This window comes from Cyprinus carpio, chromosome B25 (assembly GCF_018340385.1).
Source record: "Cyprinus carpio isolate SPL01 chromosome B25, ASM1834038v1, whole genome shotgun sequence".
In the NCBI taxonomy this organism is placed as follows: Eukaryota; Metazoa; Chordata; class Actinopteri; order Cypriniformes; family Cyprinidae; genus Cyprinus; species Cyprinus carpio.
In genome coordinates this window covers 1,929,951-1,944,958 of record NC_056621.1, presented here as the reverse complement: position 1 = coordinate 1,944,958, position 15,008 = coordinate 1,929,951, and the positions used below count along the sequence as shown (strand labels likewise).

The 15,008-nt window shown below is 32.4% G+C and overlaps 1 protein-coding gene and 1 pseudogene across 1 annotated transcript in view; one reads left to right on the top strand and one right to left on the bottom strand.

Annotated features, from left to right (window-relative positions):
- myo9ab (myosin IXAb) overlaps positions 1–15,008 on the top strand; it is a 709,890-nt gene that overhangs the window by 446,877 nt on the left and 248,005 nt on the right.
- LOC109051038 overlaps positions 1–15,008 on the bottom strand; it is a 49,894-nt pseudogene that overhangs the window by 29,206 nt on the left and 5,680 nt on the right.

Below are 15,008 nucleotides of genomic sequence, written 5' to 3'. Positions count from 1 at the left end.
ATCCTTTAGAAATCATTACAATATGATGATTCATTATCAAAGTTGGAAACAGTTCTGTTCTGCATAATATATTTTTTCAGAACATGTGATACTTTTTTAGGATACTTTGATGAATAAAAAGTAAAAAAAAAAAAAAAAGAAGAAAAGCTGTATTTTTAAAATATAAATATTTTGTAAGTAACAATATACACTACTGGTCAGTAATTTGGGGTCAGTAATTTTTTTCCTTTCTTTTTTTAAATAAAAATCAATACTTTTATTCAGGCCAAAGATCCTGTGTTAAAGTGATAAAAAGTGATAGTAAAGAAAATAATATTATGCGAAAATGACATTATTAGAATTTTTGTTGTTTTTTTTGATAAAATGCAGTTCTTTTTAACCATTTATTCACTCAAATATGATTGAGGACAGCAGAACTGTTTCCAACATTAATTAATAAATCAAGAGAGATTAGAATGAGTTCTAAATGATCATGTGATAGACTGGATGTTATGTGTGACGTACTGAAGCGCTGGCGTAAGTAATGATTTGCTGAAAATTCAGCTTTTGCATCACAGAATATAAATATTTTTTCTTTAAGTATATCAAATAGGAAAACTATTATTTTTAAGTTGTAATAATCATCTGTCAACATATTACTGTTTTTTCTGTACTTTTTGATCAAATAAATGCAGGCTTCAGGGCTTGATGAGGCAGAAGAAACTCTTTCAAAAAACATTAAAATAGGTAAGGTTTCCCAAACTTTTACGGTCTGTACTGTATATACTCTGATACAACAAAACACCCGTTTTTGTTTATGTAATATGTGTGTGTGTACTGTGTATTTTATAGTATATATTTTGAAATATATGTATTTAACTGTATATATTCTTAGTTCATATAATTTATCATATAGATTAATATATTTAATATATTTAATATATAAATGTAACATTTTTTTAAATCTATCACTGTATGTGTGTCATGTTATATACATAATAAATACCCACAGCCCCCGAACATCTATTATGTAAACAAAACTTTTTATTTTGAATATGATTAATCCACGATGGTAGCTCATTTGATATCGCAACTATATATAATTATTTTACACAAATACAAATCGTTTTTTGGCACGAATTTTGGATAAATAAATAAGTATATGCTCAAGTGATCTCAGATTAGATATGTAACAAAAAACTAGGAAGTGACAGAGAATGAGGTGATGCTTGTCTGTTTGTGAAGGTTGATGAAATGGAAACGCAGCTGTTGACCGCGTGTGATTCTGCGTTCGAGCAACATCTGTGATCTCCAGCCATCACACACTCATATTTAACATCTGAACACACACACACATACAACACACACAACACACAACACACCACCACACACACACACACACACACACACACACACACACCACCAACACACACACCCCACACACACAACACAACACACAGTGCAGGCCGGCAGTGTCTGCCAGCAGTTTAAAAGTCTTGAGCAAACCTGAGTCTGGCACCGCCGATCTCATCATTATCATATTAGCGTGAAAGCTCTTGTAAAGCTTCTAGACATTAATGAGTCAACTTCATAGAGAGTGCTTTAGAGCAAACTCATTATGAACCACGAGCGCGGGGAGCGCTGGTGTGGACTGTTATATCTGACTCGCACCGTCTGTCATGAGATCTACTTTCATTTCTCTCATTAATATTCACATTTACACACTCAGCCGTGCTAATCTATCTCCTCACGATCTCTCTGTGTATTCTCATCTCTCATTTTCTTGTGTCAATTCAGCTGATTTGTGGAAGGGCAACAGCCCGCATGCCGGACGATTACGTCAGTCTTGTCGGTGTGTTATCAGTGTTTATTTTAGCATTATTTATTCATTATTATAATTTTGTTCATATGTTCAGTTTATGTCTTTTTATATTTGCAGTTAGTGCTCGTGCATTTTTAATTGTTGCTTAGTTTTTTTTAGTAATTTGTTCGGCTCTGTGTGCTCTTTTTTCATATTTTTCAGTAGTTTTTTTTTTGAAAAATATACAAATATAATATATCATTAGTAAATATCAGACCACATCTCGAAAATTTTGATGTAATGAAACTAACACTAATTTTGAAAAGAATGACAATGAGTGACAATAAATAAATTCAATTGTAAACACATAAATAACAAATGCTAAAAAAAATTAAAAATGATATTTTGTAAAAAGGAATTGTAATGTACTGTTCATTTAGTTTTATTTATCATTTAATACTAGTTTTAGTAGATGTTGGACTGGCAACCTCTAAAACTGAATTATTAAATATTTACTTTTAGGTTATGTTTATTAGGGGTTTTGTAATTGTAGTGGTTTTGAACGTAAACGTTTGTTTAATTTTTTAGGGCCTTTAACATTTTAATTTGTTACAATTTGTTTAAGTTTACCTTTTTCATTAAAATTAACTTATATTTTTTGTGACTGTTAGCTTTATTTCAAATTTTAAAGCAACTATTTTTTAATATCTTTTACTTAGCACATATAACAACACTGGTGCAAAAATTGCCACCAACAAAAGACAATTGTTGTTCCAGTACGCAGAGCTCTTGTTTTAAGCCAAACAGCACTGTAGGGTCATCATGATATAACCAATCAGGTTCATATATAAATTTTTAATCTCAGAATCACATTTCGGTTGTTATATTCAATTAGAAGAATTTTTGCGACTTTCCCAGTCTGCAAACAGATGCCGTAGGATTTAATTAATTCCCTAGTCTTCTGTGACCATTCAAAGCAAAGTGGGTGGGGCAAAAATAATTTCAGCCACTAGGCATCATAGCACACTTTGACCATCCAATTTTTCAAACCCTACTGTGTAAAAGTCCAGTCCCGTTCCACCTGAACGATGTTGATTCATTCACAAATTTTTCCGGCTACAGAAGTTAAAATGTGATTGTCGACTGTGGCTGTGTGTGTCTTGCGTGTGTGTGAGTGTGTGTGTGGTGTGTGCTGTGTGTGTTTCTCACCACGGTCTCTGATTCTGCCATCCGACTGACGCTTGAAAACCGTGAAGACGGGGGTGCGGGAGTGTGCGAGTCGTTAATTACACGGGTCGTTCCAGAGGACTGATCGTTCTCATTAAGTCTTTGTCCAGAGGTCGCTGATGCTCCCCATGCAGAGACACTGACACACACACACACAAACACCTACATCACAGAGGCGCAGAGAGAGAGAATTAACTGAAAACTGTAGTGACCAAAAAACCAACAAAATTTTTTAATATTTATGTAAACCTTTTTTTTAATTAATGTTTTTTTCTGGGCATATTATAAATAATGGGGGGAGGCCCTTTGGGGCCGACTGTACTTAATAAATTATATAAATTGCCTGAAATAATTTAAGAATTTAAAGTAATTTTGATTAATATGTATAAAAATCATTTCAGTCATATTGTAAAAAATATATTTGGTGGTGGTAGGTACATATTTTGCCCAAGGTAAATATGCTCCAAAAAATATATATATACACATTCTATAATGCCGGTGTCTACACTATATCATATATATATATCGTATATATATATACTTATATATACCCCCTTCTATATGTAATGCGATACAGTTAAATGCTACTTGGAGAAATATTGCACAATGTTTACTATTTTCTCAAACTAAGAGGGCTCATGCAAATTGCATGTTAATTGTTATTTACAGGTTTTTTTTTTTTATTCACCTGCTTGATCACAAAAAGCCTGTACTGGTTCACACAATTTGGAAAGATGCACCCCCCACAAACAGCCAGCCCACACCATATCTGCCAAACCATACACTCATTATCGGTTTTCAATTTTATAAAAACACTGTTTGCAAAACACACATCACACATTAGTTCTATGGAACCACACGCAATTCTTACAGCCTAGTATTAGATATTCGGGATGACAGTTTAAACTCGTTAACTAACTTAATTAGATTTATACCAAACAGTTCAGTAAAACAAGAAGTTGAGATTGTGTATATTTCTAAACAAAATATTATGCGTGATTGCTCAATTTTGTCAGGAGCGAACATATTAAGGCGAAACATAGCACGGTTGCTTTCGGTTCTGAATTGAACTCCGCGGTGTTGAACGAAAGCGGCGTGAGATCACATGATTCAAAGCCCAATTTAAAAAGAGAGCCGTTTACTTCATCGTGAATGAATCGTTTGACCGAATCGAATGAAGGACATTTAAAGCCACTGCTGGCCGATTTATTTTCTTAGAGTATCATTTCATAAAAAAATAAAATAATAATAAGTCTAATATTCACCAATCTAAACACATTAAAGCTATAGGCTCCCCCAAAATAATTATTCTGTCATCATTTACTCCACCACCATGTCGTTTTCAAACCTGTCTTTTGATGAAAACATTAAAGAAGCGTATTTGAAAGTCACTAATGAGTTTCAGTGTATGAACCAAAAAATATTCTTTGTGTTGATAGTTTCTCAAATTATCGTCTTTTATGGTATCCATAGTTTACTGTAGGCAGGCACTGTGAGCCCTAAATTGGTTGATGTCTGTAACAAAGTTTGTTGAATCAAAATTAGTTTTTGGTAATTTTCAGGCCACAATTGTATTTTGCAATAATTAGATTAATTAATCGCCACATCGTGTGATTAAATTAGATTAAATATTGTAATTTCTACTCACTAGCCGCCGATATTTGACATACATACACATGACACAAAATACTTTTTCGTTTTTTTTTGAACGGGGTTCCTTTAAGTCACACTCGGATCTAGTAAACAGGCATTGTGCCATTTGGTTTAAACTCCCAAATATTTTGAGAAAATTACTTTTAGATAGGCTAGTAATGAAGAAGAAAAACAGTTCTGGAAATTCCAACACGAACTAAAGTTGTCTCACATCCAGAGGGGAAAGTGATGCTTGTCTTTTTGTTAGGGTGTTTAACCACACAGTTGTTCAATCCCAACCTGCATCTCCCTTCAGCTGTTTGTGTTATGGTTGAAGGGGTTTGGTTAAATTAGATCACTAGTTAATTAGGACCGCATTGCTGGGTTACCAAGCATCTATTCGCCTAATACTCATATAAAATAAACCTTACAAACCGTCATAATGTCAGTATCTATTCCCACAAATCATACCTTTTTTGACGGGTCTTTGAACTCTTTTGTGACTGGTTGAATTTCTCTTTTGTGTCTATAATGCAGCGCCCCGCTTAATTGAGTCTGTGTCAGGAGAAGGTTCAATTCCACTGGAAGGTTTCCCGCGGAGCCCACCTGACTCATATACTTATCAGGATTTCAACGCAAATCACTCAGTCCTTTCCTCCAGAGTCAATTGCTGTTAATATCTCAGTCGGTCTGAATGCGCTGGAGGATTCCCAGTGACCTCAGCACTTCTCGGGCGAAGGAGCGCCAGAACCAGCGAATAATTCACACCCTCACAACACATAGTTTGAGAAATCCATGGTATTTTAGAGCAAACGAAGGTTAAAGGAAACTGGTAACAAGCGTTTCATTGCATCATTAGGTTCATGAGAATCACATGCATCTGCCTTTCCCAAATCAACTTTTACTGTGGGATTTCTGTCAAAAGAAATAAAATAACTAGCACAGTAAATAAGAAACTATTAATTAAAATTATTCTCTCAAAGTATTTTATTTATGTCTGCCGCGGTAATCTATTATAGAAGGATTTGTTATTTTATTTATAATTTGTATAAATTAATAGAGGAAAATATAAAGCTGGAACTAAAACCTACTTAAGTTGCAAGATCTCCAGAAGGAAAAAAACATTAACAATGATAAACTAAACAAAAAAATAAAAACATGTTATTAGAGTAAATAATTACTTATTCATATTTGATGATTTATTTATTTATTTTGCAAACGAGAAGATCAAACCTGGAAAAAAAAACCAACCCTACTGAAAAATTCAAGCTCCTCACACAAAACCCACCACTCGATTTAAAATAACAAACTAAATAACTGATTAGATGCATCAATGCTTGAATAAATGTCAATTTTAATCTAGTTGTAACTATATTATATGTGTATATATATAGATATATTTAATAAATTAATTGATATTATTGATTTTGCAACAGAGAACCCAATAAATTTGGAGTGATAAACCTACTCAAATCTCGAAGCAAACTAAAAACCCCCATTAAAATAAATAATAATAAATTAAATAAATAACTAAATACAGGAAGTGAAATTCTTATTTACTTCTATAAATGTAGTATATGATACATTTATTTATATTTGCTTTCTTTTATGTAAAGAGAAAATAATCTCGAAACTAACCTATTTAAGTTTAAGCTTTGACGATAGATAGATAGATAGATAGGAATAAAGATAAAGTAGATAGAAAAGAGATATAAAAGAAAACTGAAAAAAAAAAGATAAGTAGACTATGGAAAACTAGAAAAAATAAAAAGAAAAGAAAAAGATTTTCAGGAAAAAAGAGTAAAATAGTTGGCTGATATTTGAAGTTAACGAGAGAAAGTTGTTAAAGTAAGAAGAAAGATAAATAAATTAGAGTAGAAAAAAAAATTAAACGGAAAAGAACACAATGTACCACAGAAGGAAGGGAGAGGAAAAAAGAAGTAAAGATAAAAAAGAAAAAATCCAAAAAAGAGAATAGAAAAAAGAAAGGTAAAAGCGCGGCAGCTTTAAGAAAAGAGTCCGGTCCGGGAGTAAAGACCGTCACAGAGAGCAGAATCACCGGAGCGAAGAGCTTTAAATAATAAAGATATAAAGCTGTACGAACTAAAAGTGGACGCCGCGACGCGACGTTCTCAGAAAAAATGAAAAGAAAAACAAATCCGGAATAATGGGTTATAAAAAATAGTAAATTTTGCAAAGAAGATAGGTTAAAAAGATGGGAAAAAACAAGGAGACCTAGAGAAGATTTCAAAGTAACGGTGAATAGAAAAAACGAAGAGAAGGAAGGGAAATTTATAGAAAGAGAAATTACGAAAAAAGAGATTAATAAAGAATCAGAAGGTAGAATGAGCGAGAGGATAGGATTAGAAAGAAAAGTATAGGTGGAAGGGAAGAAGAATAGAGAATTTGAAATTAGTAAAAGTAGTAAAAAGAAATTTTAAAGAAAAGACAGGAAGTAACAAAGAAGTAAAAAAAAAGGAAAAAAAAAAGAAAAAGTATTAAAAAGAGAGTTAAATAGTGTCGAGGTAGTGATAAGAAGCATAAAAGCTTTATAAACCTGAAGAATAAACCTACTAAAATTTCAAGAGAGAGAAAAGAAAAAAAATGCCAGAGTAAAAAGGTAAAAGAAAAAAAAAAGAAAGTCATGAATTAAAGTTAGCAATAAAAGAATTAGATTGGACTAAAAAAAGAATAATAAAAGAAAAAAAAAGAAGGTTGATATAACTGATATAAAGAAAGGGATTAGTAGAAGAAAAGAAAAAGAGAAAAAATATTATAAAGGAAAAAAAGAAGAAAAGGAGAGTTAAAGAAAAAAAAAAGAAAGTAAAGGAAAAAAATAAAAAAAGAGAAAAGAAAAAAAAAAAAAAGTAAGAAAAGTGTACGAAGGAAAAGAGAACTAGAGAAATTGGGTAAAATATACAAGAGGTCAATAAGCTCTAGTAAGAAAGTTAAAAGAAAAAAAGAAAAAAAAAAATAAGAGAGAAGAAAAATAAGTGGTTCCTAATTGAGAATTAGAAAAAACAGTTGTGTCGTAAGGGAAAAAGAAAAACCGTCTGTTGAAAAAACGATTCTAACTACCAGTATCAGTTGTAAAGAGTAAGCTAGAAATCTCACGTGTGGAGAGACGATTACTCCTTTATCAGAAAAGGTTTAGAGGAAAGGTACGAAAAAGAGCAGAAGCTAGGTTAAATAGAAACATAACAAACGATCAGAAGAAAAATAAAGGAGGAGAAATTAAAAAAGGAAGGTAGAGAAAGAATAAAAAAAAATAATAAAAAAAGTTTTCGTGGATAAACGATAAGAAGAGTATAAAACTCTAAGAAAGTAGAACATTCTGCTCTTAAACAAGAATAGAGAGTAAGAGAATTTTAAATTTTCAAAAAACTGTTTTCCAGGTGAAAGAAATAGGGTAATTTAGAAGATAGTAGAAAAAGACGAAAGAAGAAGAAAGATTCAGAGAAGAAGAGAAGAAAAGAAGTTTCGCGAAAAAAAAAATATCTAAGAAGGTAATAAACAGAAATTAAAGAGCGAAAGAAAGAGAAGAGATAAAGTAAAAGAAAAAGAAGGTAAATAAAAAGAAAAATAAGGAGGAGAATTACAGACAGAAAGAGAGAACAGAAGAGAAAAAAGCAGATGAGAAAAGGTAATTAAAAAACGCACACAGGAAAAGAGCATAAACGAAACAGATATATTAAAAGAAAAAAGTAGACAGAGAAAAAGAAGAAAAGAAAAGAGATTAACCACGAAGACACCACAGACACACAAAGTAATAATTAAGAAGAAAGAATCAACGAAGAAGAAAAAATAAAGAAAAAAGTAATATAAACAGGAAAAAAAGAAGAAAGCTATAAAAAAAAAAGAAATATTTGAAAGAAAAATAATAAGAAAAAATACTAAACATAGTTTAAAAGAAAGCAGGAAAAGATAATTTTTTGTAGAAAGGTTAAAATATAAAACCTATTGTGGACGGTAAAAAAGAATCTTTAAGAAGGAAAAAAGTGTATAAGAAAAGAAGGGAAATGAAAAACCGAAAATTTCAACATCTAAAAAAACTCACAGCATATGTAGATTTAAAGAATTTCAAGAAAGTTAAGTGAAAAAAGAAAAAATAAAACTGACGGCCCCGGAAAGTGAAATAAAAGAGGAACAAAATTAAGAGAAAGATAGAAACAGGACTTTCTAGAGGAGAGAAAGAAAAAAGAATAGGAGTGATCAAAATAACTGAAAAAAAAGAAATAAAAGAAGATAATAGAAAGAAAAATATTAAAGAACCCTAAAGTAAAGGGTTAGAAATTGTCTAAGGAATAAAAGAAGAGAAAGTATGAAAAAGAAATTAAAACAGAAGTAAAGGGAGAAGAGTTAGAAGAGAAATAAAAAAAAAGAGAAAAAAAAAAAAAGGAAAAAAGAGAAAAAAAGTGAAAGTAAGAAAAATTAAAAAGACAAGAGAGAAATCAAGTGAGAAAGAAAAAAGAAATTAGGCAGAGAAGGAAATAAAGTTAGAATGACGAAATTAGAAGATAAGAAAACATAATTTAAAGAAAGAAGAAATTCAAAGGTAAACATCAATGATTAGAAAAGAGAAAAGAGAAGAAGAAGAAAGAGGGAAGAGAAAGAGAGAGAGAAGAGAGAAAAAAAGAAAAAAGAGAAGAGAGAAAAGAAGAGAGAAAGAAGAGAAGAGAGAGAAGAAGAGAAAAAAGAGAAGAAAAGGAGAGAAAAGAAAGAAAGAAGAAGAGAAAGAAGGAGGAGAGGAAAAGAGAGGAGAAGAAGGAAAAAAAGAGAGAAGAAGAAGAAGAGAAGAGAGGAGAGAAGAAAGAAAAGAGAAGAGAGGAGAGGAGAGAGAGAAAAAGGAGAAGAGAGAGAAGAGAGAAAAGAAAGAAAGAAAGAGAGAAAAAAGAAAGGAGAGAGAAAAGAAAGAGAGAGGAGGAAAAAGAGAGAAGAGAAAGAAGGAGAGAGAAAGAAAGAAAAAAAGGAGGAGAGGAAGAAGAAGAGAGAAGAGAGAAAGAAAAAAAGAAAAAGAGAAGAAGAGAAGAAGAAAAAGAGGAGAGGAAGAAGAAGGAAGAGGAAGAGAGAGAGAGGGAAGAGGAAGAAAGAAGAAGAAGAGAAAAGAAGAGAAGAAGAGAAGGAAAAGAAAAAGAGAAAAAAAAAGAAAAAGAAGAAAAGAAAGAAAAAGGAGAAGAGAAGAGGGAAAAGAAAAGGAGAAGAAAGAGGGAAGAAGGAAGAGAAAAAGAGAGAAAAGAAGAGAAAGAAGAGAAGAAGAAGAAAGAGAGGAAGAGAGAAGAAAGAAGAGGAAAAAGGGAAAGAAAGAAAGAGAGAAGAAAGAGAAAAGAGGAGGAAAGAGAGAGAAGAGAGAGAAAGAAAGAGGAAGAGAAAGAGAAGAAGAAAGAGAAGAGAAGAGAGAGAGAAGAAAAGGAAAAGAAAGAGAAAAAAGAAGAAAAGAGAGAGAAGAGAGAGAGAAGAGGAGAAAAAAGAGAAGAGAGAGAGAAAGAGAAGAGAGGAAGAAAGAAAAGAGAAAGAAAGAGAGAAAAAAAGAGAAAGAAGAGAAGAAGAAGGAAAAGAGAAGAAGAGAAGAGAAAAGGAGAAGGAGAGAGGAAAAGAAGGAGAAGGGGAGAGGAGAAGAGAAAGAGAAAGGAAAGGAAGAAGAGAGAAGAGAAAAAGGAGAAGAAGAGAGAAGAGAGGAGAGGGAAGAGGAAGAAAAAAAGAGAAAGAAAAGAGAGAGGAGAAGAAGAAGAAGAAAAAGAGAAGAGAAAGAAGAGAGAGAAAGAAGAAAGAGAGAAGGAGAGAAAGAGAAAGAGAGAAGAAAGAGAGAGAGAAAGAAGAGAAAAGAAAAAAGAAAGAGGAGAGAGAGAAAGAGAAAAGAGAAAAAAGAAAGAAGAAGAAAAGAAGAAAGAAAGAGAGAAGGAGAGAAAGAGAAAGAGATAGAGAAGAGAAGAAGAAAGAGAAAGAGAAGAGGAAAGAGAAGAAAGAAAAAGAAGAGAGAAAGAAAAAAGGAGAGAAGAAAAGGAGAGAAGAGAAAGAAGAAGAAAGAAGAAGAGAGGAAAAAAGAGAGAAAGAAAAAGAGAGAGGAAAAAAAAAAAAAGAAGAAGAGAGAGAGAGAGAAGAGAAAGAGAAAAGGAAGAAAAAAAAAAGAAAAAAAAAGAAAGAGAGAGAAAGAAAAAGAGAGAAAGGAGAGAGAGGAAAGAGAAGAGAGAAAAGAAAAAAAAGAAAAGAGAGAGAAGAGAAAAAAAAAGAAGAGAGAGAGAAGAAGAGAGAAAGAAAAGAAAAAAAAGAAGAAAAAGAAGAAGAGAAAAAGAGAGAAGAAGAGAGAGAAAAAAAAAAGAGAAGAGAGGGAAAAGAAAGAAGAAGAAAAAGAGAAAAGAGAAAAGAAGAGAAAGAGAGAAAAAAGAGAGAGAAAAGAAAAGAGAAAGAAAAAAAGAGAAGAAAAGAGAAAAAGAGGAAAAGAAGAAGAAGAAAAAAAGGAAAAGAGGAGAAAAAGAAAAAAAGGAAAAGAAAAAAGAAGAAAGAGAGAAAAAGAAAGAAAAAGAAAAAGAAGAGAGAGAGAAGAAGAGAAAAAGAGAAAGGAAGAAGGGAGAGAGAAAAAGAAGAAAGAAAGAGAAAAGAGAGAGAAAAAAAGAAGAAAAGAAAGAGAAGAAGAGAAGAAAAAGAGAAAAAAGAGAAAAAGAGGGAGAAAAAAAAAAAAGAGAGAAGAAAGAGAAAGAGAGAAAGAGAGAGAAGAGGGGAGAGGAGGAAGAAGAAGGAAAGAGAAAAAAGAAGAGAAAAGAGAGAGAGAAAAGAAGAAGAGAAGAGAAAGAGAGAGAGGAAGAAAGAGAGGAAGAAGAAGAGGGAAGGAAGGAAAGAAGAGAGAGAAGAAGAGAGGAGAAGAAGAGAAAAAGAAGAAAAAAAGAAAAGAGAGAGGAGAGAAGAGAGAGAGAGAGAAAAGAAAGAGAAGGAGAGAAAGAAAGAGAAGAAAAGAAGAGAGAAGAAAAGAAAGAGAAAAAGAAAAAAAGAGAAAAGGAGAAAAAAGGGAAAAGAAAAGAGAGAGAAGAGGAAAGGAAGAGGGAAGAGAAGAGAGAGAGAAGAAAGAAGAGAAAGGAAAGAGAAGAAGAGAAAGAGAGGAAGAAAAAAGGAGAGAAAGAGAGAAAGAAGAAGAGAGAAAGAGAAAAGAAGAAAAGAGAGAAGGGAGAGGGAAGAAAAAAAAAGAAAGAAAAAAGGAGAGAAAGAAGAAAAGAGAAAGAAAGAAAGAGAGAGAAAAAGAAGAAAAAAAGAAAAAAAAGAAAAAGAGAAGAGAAAAGAGAGAAGAGAGAGAGAAGAGAAGGAGAAGAGAGAAAGAGAAGAGAAAAAGAGAAAAAAAAAAGAGAAAGAAAGAAAGAGGGAAAGAAGAGAGAAGAAAAAAAGAGAGAGAGAGAAAAAGAAAAGAGAGAAGAGAGAAAAGAAGGGAGAAAGGAAAAAAAAGAAAAGAAGAAAAAAGAGAGAAAGGAAGAAAAAGGAAGAAAAAAGAGAAGAGAGAGAAGAAAAAGAGAAGGAGAGAGAGAGAGAGAAAAGAAGAGAAAAAAAAGAGAAGAAGAAGAAGAAGGAGAAAGAGAAGGAGAGAGAAGAGGAAGAAGAAGAGAAAAAGAAAAGAGAAAAGAAGAAGAAAAAAAAAGAAAAGGAGAAAGAAAAGAGAGAGAGAAAAGAAGAAGAGAAAGAGAAAAAAAGAGAGAGAAGAGAGAAGAAGAAGAAAAGAAAGAAAAAAAGAAAAAAAAGAAAGGGAGAAAAAAAGAAAAGAGAGAAGAGGGAGAAGGGAGAGAGGAGAAGAGAAAAAAGGGGAAAAAGAAAAGAGAAGAGAAGAAAAGAGGAGAAAGAGAAGAGAGAAGAAAAGGAGAAGAAAAAAAAGAGGAAAGAAGAGAAAAAAAGAGGAGAGAGAAGAAGAGAGAGAGAAGAAGAAAAAAAAAGAAGAGAAAGAGAAAAAGAAGGAAAAAAAAGAAGAAGAAAAGAGAAAGAAAAAAGAAAGAAAAGAGAAGAGAGAAGAAAGAGAAAAGAAAGGAGAAAGGGGAAAAAGAGAGAGAGAAAAGAGAAGAGAGAGAAGAGAGAAAAGAGAGAGAAAGAGGAGAAGAAGAGAAGGAGAGAAGAGAAGAAGAAGAGAAAGAGAAAGAAAAAAAGAGAGAGAAGAAAAAGAAAGAAAGAGAAGAAAGAGAAGAAGAAAAGAGAAAGAAAGAAAAGAAAAGAGAAGAAAGAGAAAAAAGAAAAGAGGAGGGAAGAAAGAGGAGAGAAGAGAAAGAAAAAGAAAGGAGAAAGAGAGAAAAAAGGAGAAAGAAGAGGAGAGAAAAAAAAGAAAAGAGAGAGAAAAGAGAAAAGAGAAAGAAGAGAAGAAAAGAGAAGAAAAAGGAGAGGAGAAGAAGAAAAGAAAAGGAAAAAAAGAGAAAGAAAGAGAGAAGAAAAGAAAAAGAAAGAAAGAAAAGGAGAGAAGAGAGGAGGAAGGAGAAGAAAAAGAAAGAAAAGAGAGAGAAGAGAGAAAAAAGAAAAAAAAAAAGAAAGAAGAAAGAAGAGAGAAGAAGGAGAAGAGAAGAGAGAGAAAAGAAGAAGGAAAGAGAAAAGAAAGAAGAAGAGAGAAGAGAGAAGAAAGAAGAAGGGGAAAAAGAGAGAAAGAAGAAAAAAGAAGAGAAAGGAGAGGAAAGAAAGAAGAAAAAAAAAAGAGGAGAGGGGGGGAGAAAGAGAGAGAAAGAGAGAAGAAAAAGAGAGAAGAGAGAAAAGGAGAAAGAAAAAAAGAAGGGAAGAAAGAAGAAGAAAGAGAGAGAGGAGAAAGAAAGAAAAAAGAGAAAAGGGAGAGAAGAAGAAAAGAAAAAAAGAAAAAAAAAAAAGAGGAAGAAAAAGAGAAAAAAAAGAAGAGAGAGAAGGAAAGAAAAGAAGAAGAGAAGAGAAAGAGAGAAAGAGAAAGAAGAAAAAAGAAAAGAAAGAAAGAGAAGAAAAAAGAAGGAGAGAAGAAAGAAGAGGGAAGAGAGAGAAAGAAGAAAAGAAGAGGAGAAAAAAGGAAAAGAGAAAAGAAAGAAAGAAAAGGGAAAAGAGAGAAGAAGGAAGAAGGAGAGAAAGAAAGAGAAGGAGAAAAAGAAGAAGAAAAGAAAAAGAAAAGAAGAAGAAAAAGAAGAAAGAAGAGGGAGAGAAGAAAGAAGAAGAAAAGAAGAGAAGAGGAGGAAGGAAGAAAGAAGAGAGAAAAAAGAGAAAAAGAAGAAGAGAAGAAGAGAAGAAGAGAGAGAAGAAGAAGAAAGAAGAAGAGAGAGAGAAAAGAAGAGAAAGAGAGAGAGAGGAAGAGAGAGAGGAAAGAAAAAAGAGAAGAAAGGAGAAAGAGAAAGAGAGAGAGAAGAGAGAGAAAGAAGAAAAAGAGAAAAAAGAAAAAAGAAGAAGAAGAGAGAGGAAGAAAAAGAAGGAAAGAAAGAAAGAAAAAAGGAAGAAGGAAGGGAGAAAGAGAGAAGAGAAGAAGAGAGAGGAGAGAGAAAGAGAGGGAGAAAAAAAGGAGAAGGGAAAGAAGAAGAAAAGAAAGAAGAAGAAAAGAGAGAAAAGAAAGAGGAAAGAAAGAAAAGAAAAAAGAGAAGAAGAGGAAGAAGAGAAAAGAAAGAAAAAGAGAAAGAAGGAGAAGAGAAGAGAAGAGAAAGAGAGAGAGAAAGAGAAGAAAGAAAAAGAGAAAAGAAAGAGAAGAGAAGAAGAGGAGAGAGAGAAGAGAGAAGAAGAGAAGAAGGAGAAGAGAGGAAAAGAAAGAGAGGGAGAAAAGAGAGAAAAAAGAGGAAAGAAGGAAAGAGAAGAAGAGAGAAAGAAAAGAAGAGGAGAGAGAAGAAGAGAGAAAAGGAAAGAGAAGAAAGAGAAGAAAGAGAGAGAGAGAGAGAGGGGGAGAAAGAAAAAAAGAAAAGAAAGAAAAGAGAAAAGGAAAGAAAAAAAGAAGAAGAAGGAAAGAAAGAAAAAAAGAGAAAAAAGAGGAGAAAAAGGAGAAAGGAAGAGAAGAAAAAAGAAAAGAAAAAGTCACGCAAGAAAAAAAGAGTGGAGAGAGGAAAGAATAGAAAGAGAGAGTAGAAGAGAAGTAGAGGGTAAGAGAAAAGAAGAAAAAGGGAGAGAAAAAAAAAGAAAGGAGAAAAAAGAGAGAATAGTAGGAAAAAGAAAGTATAGAAGGAAAAAGCAAGAAAGAAAAAAAAAAAAGAAAAAAGAGAAATACGGCGAGAAGAGGGAGAAGGGGGAGGAGTAATAAAAAGAAGACAAGAGTAGAAAAGATAGAAATAAGATAGAAAAAGAAGTAGGAGTAAGAAGGACGAAAGAGGTAAAAGAGGATAACAGAGTATCAAATAAGAGCGATCGGAATAGGAATAGAATGAAAAAGAAGTAGATAGAAAGAGAGATAAAGGGAGAGGTAAAGAAAACAGAGGAGATAAGG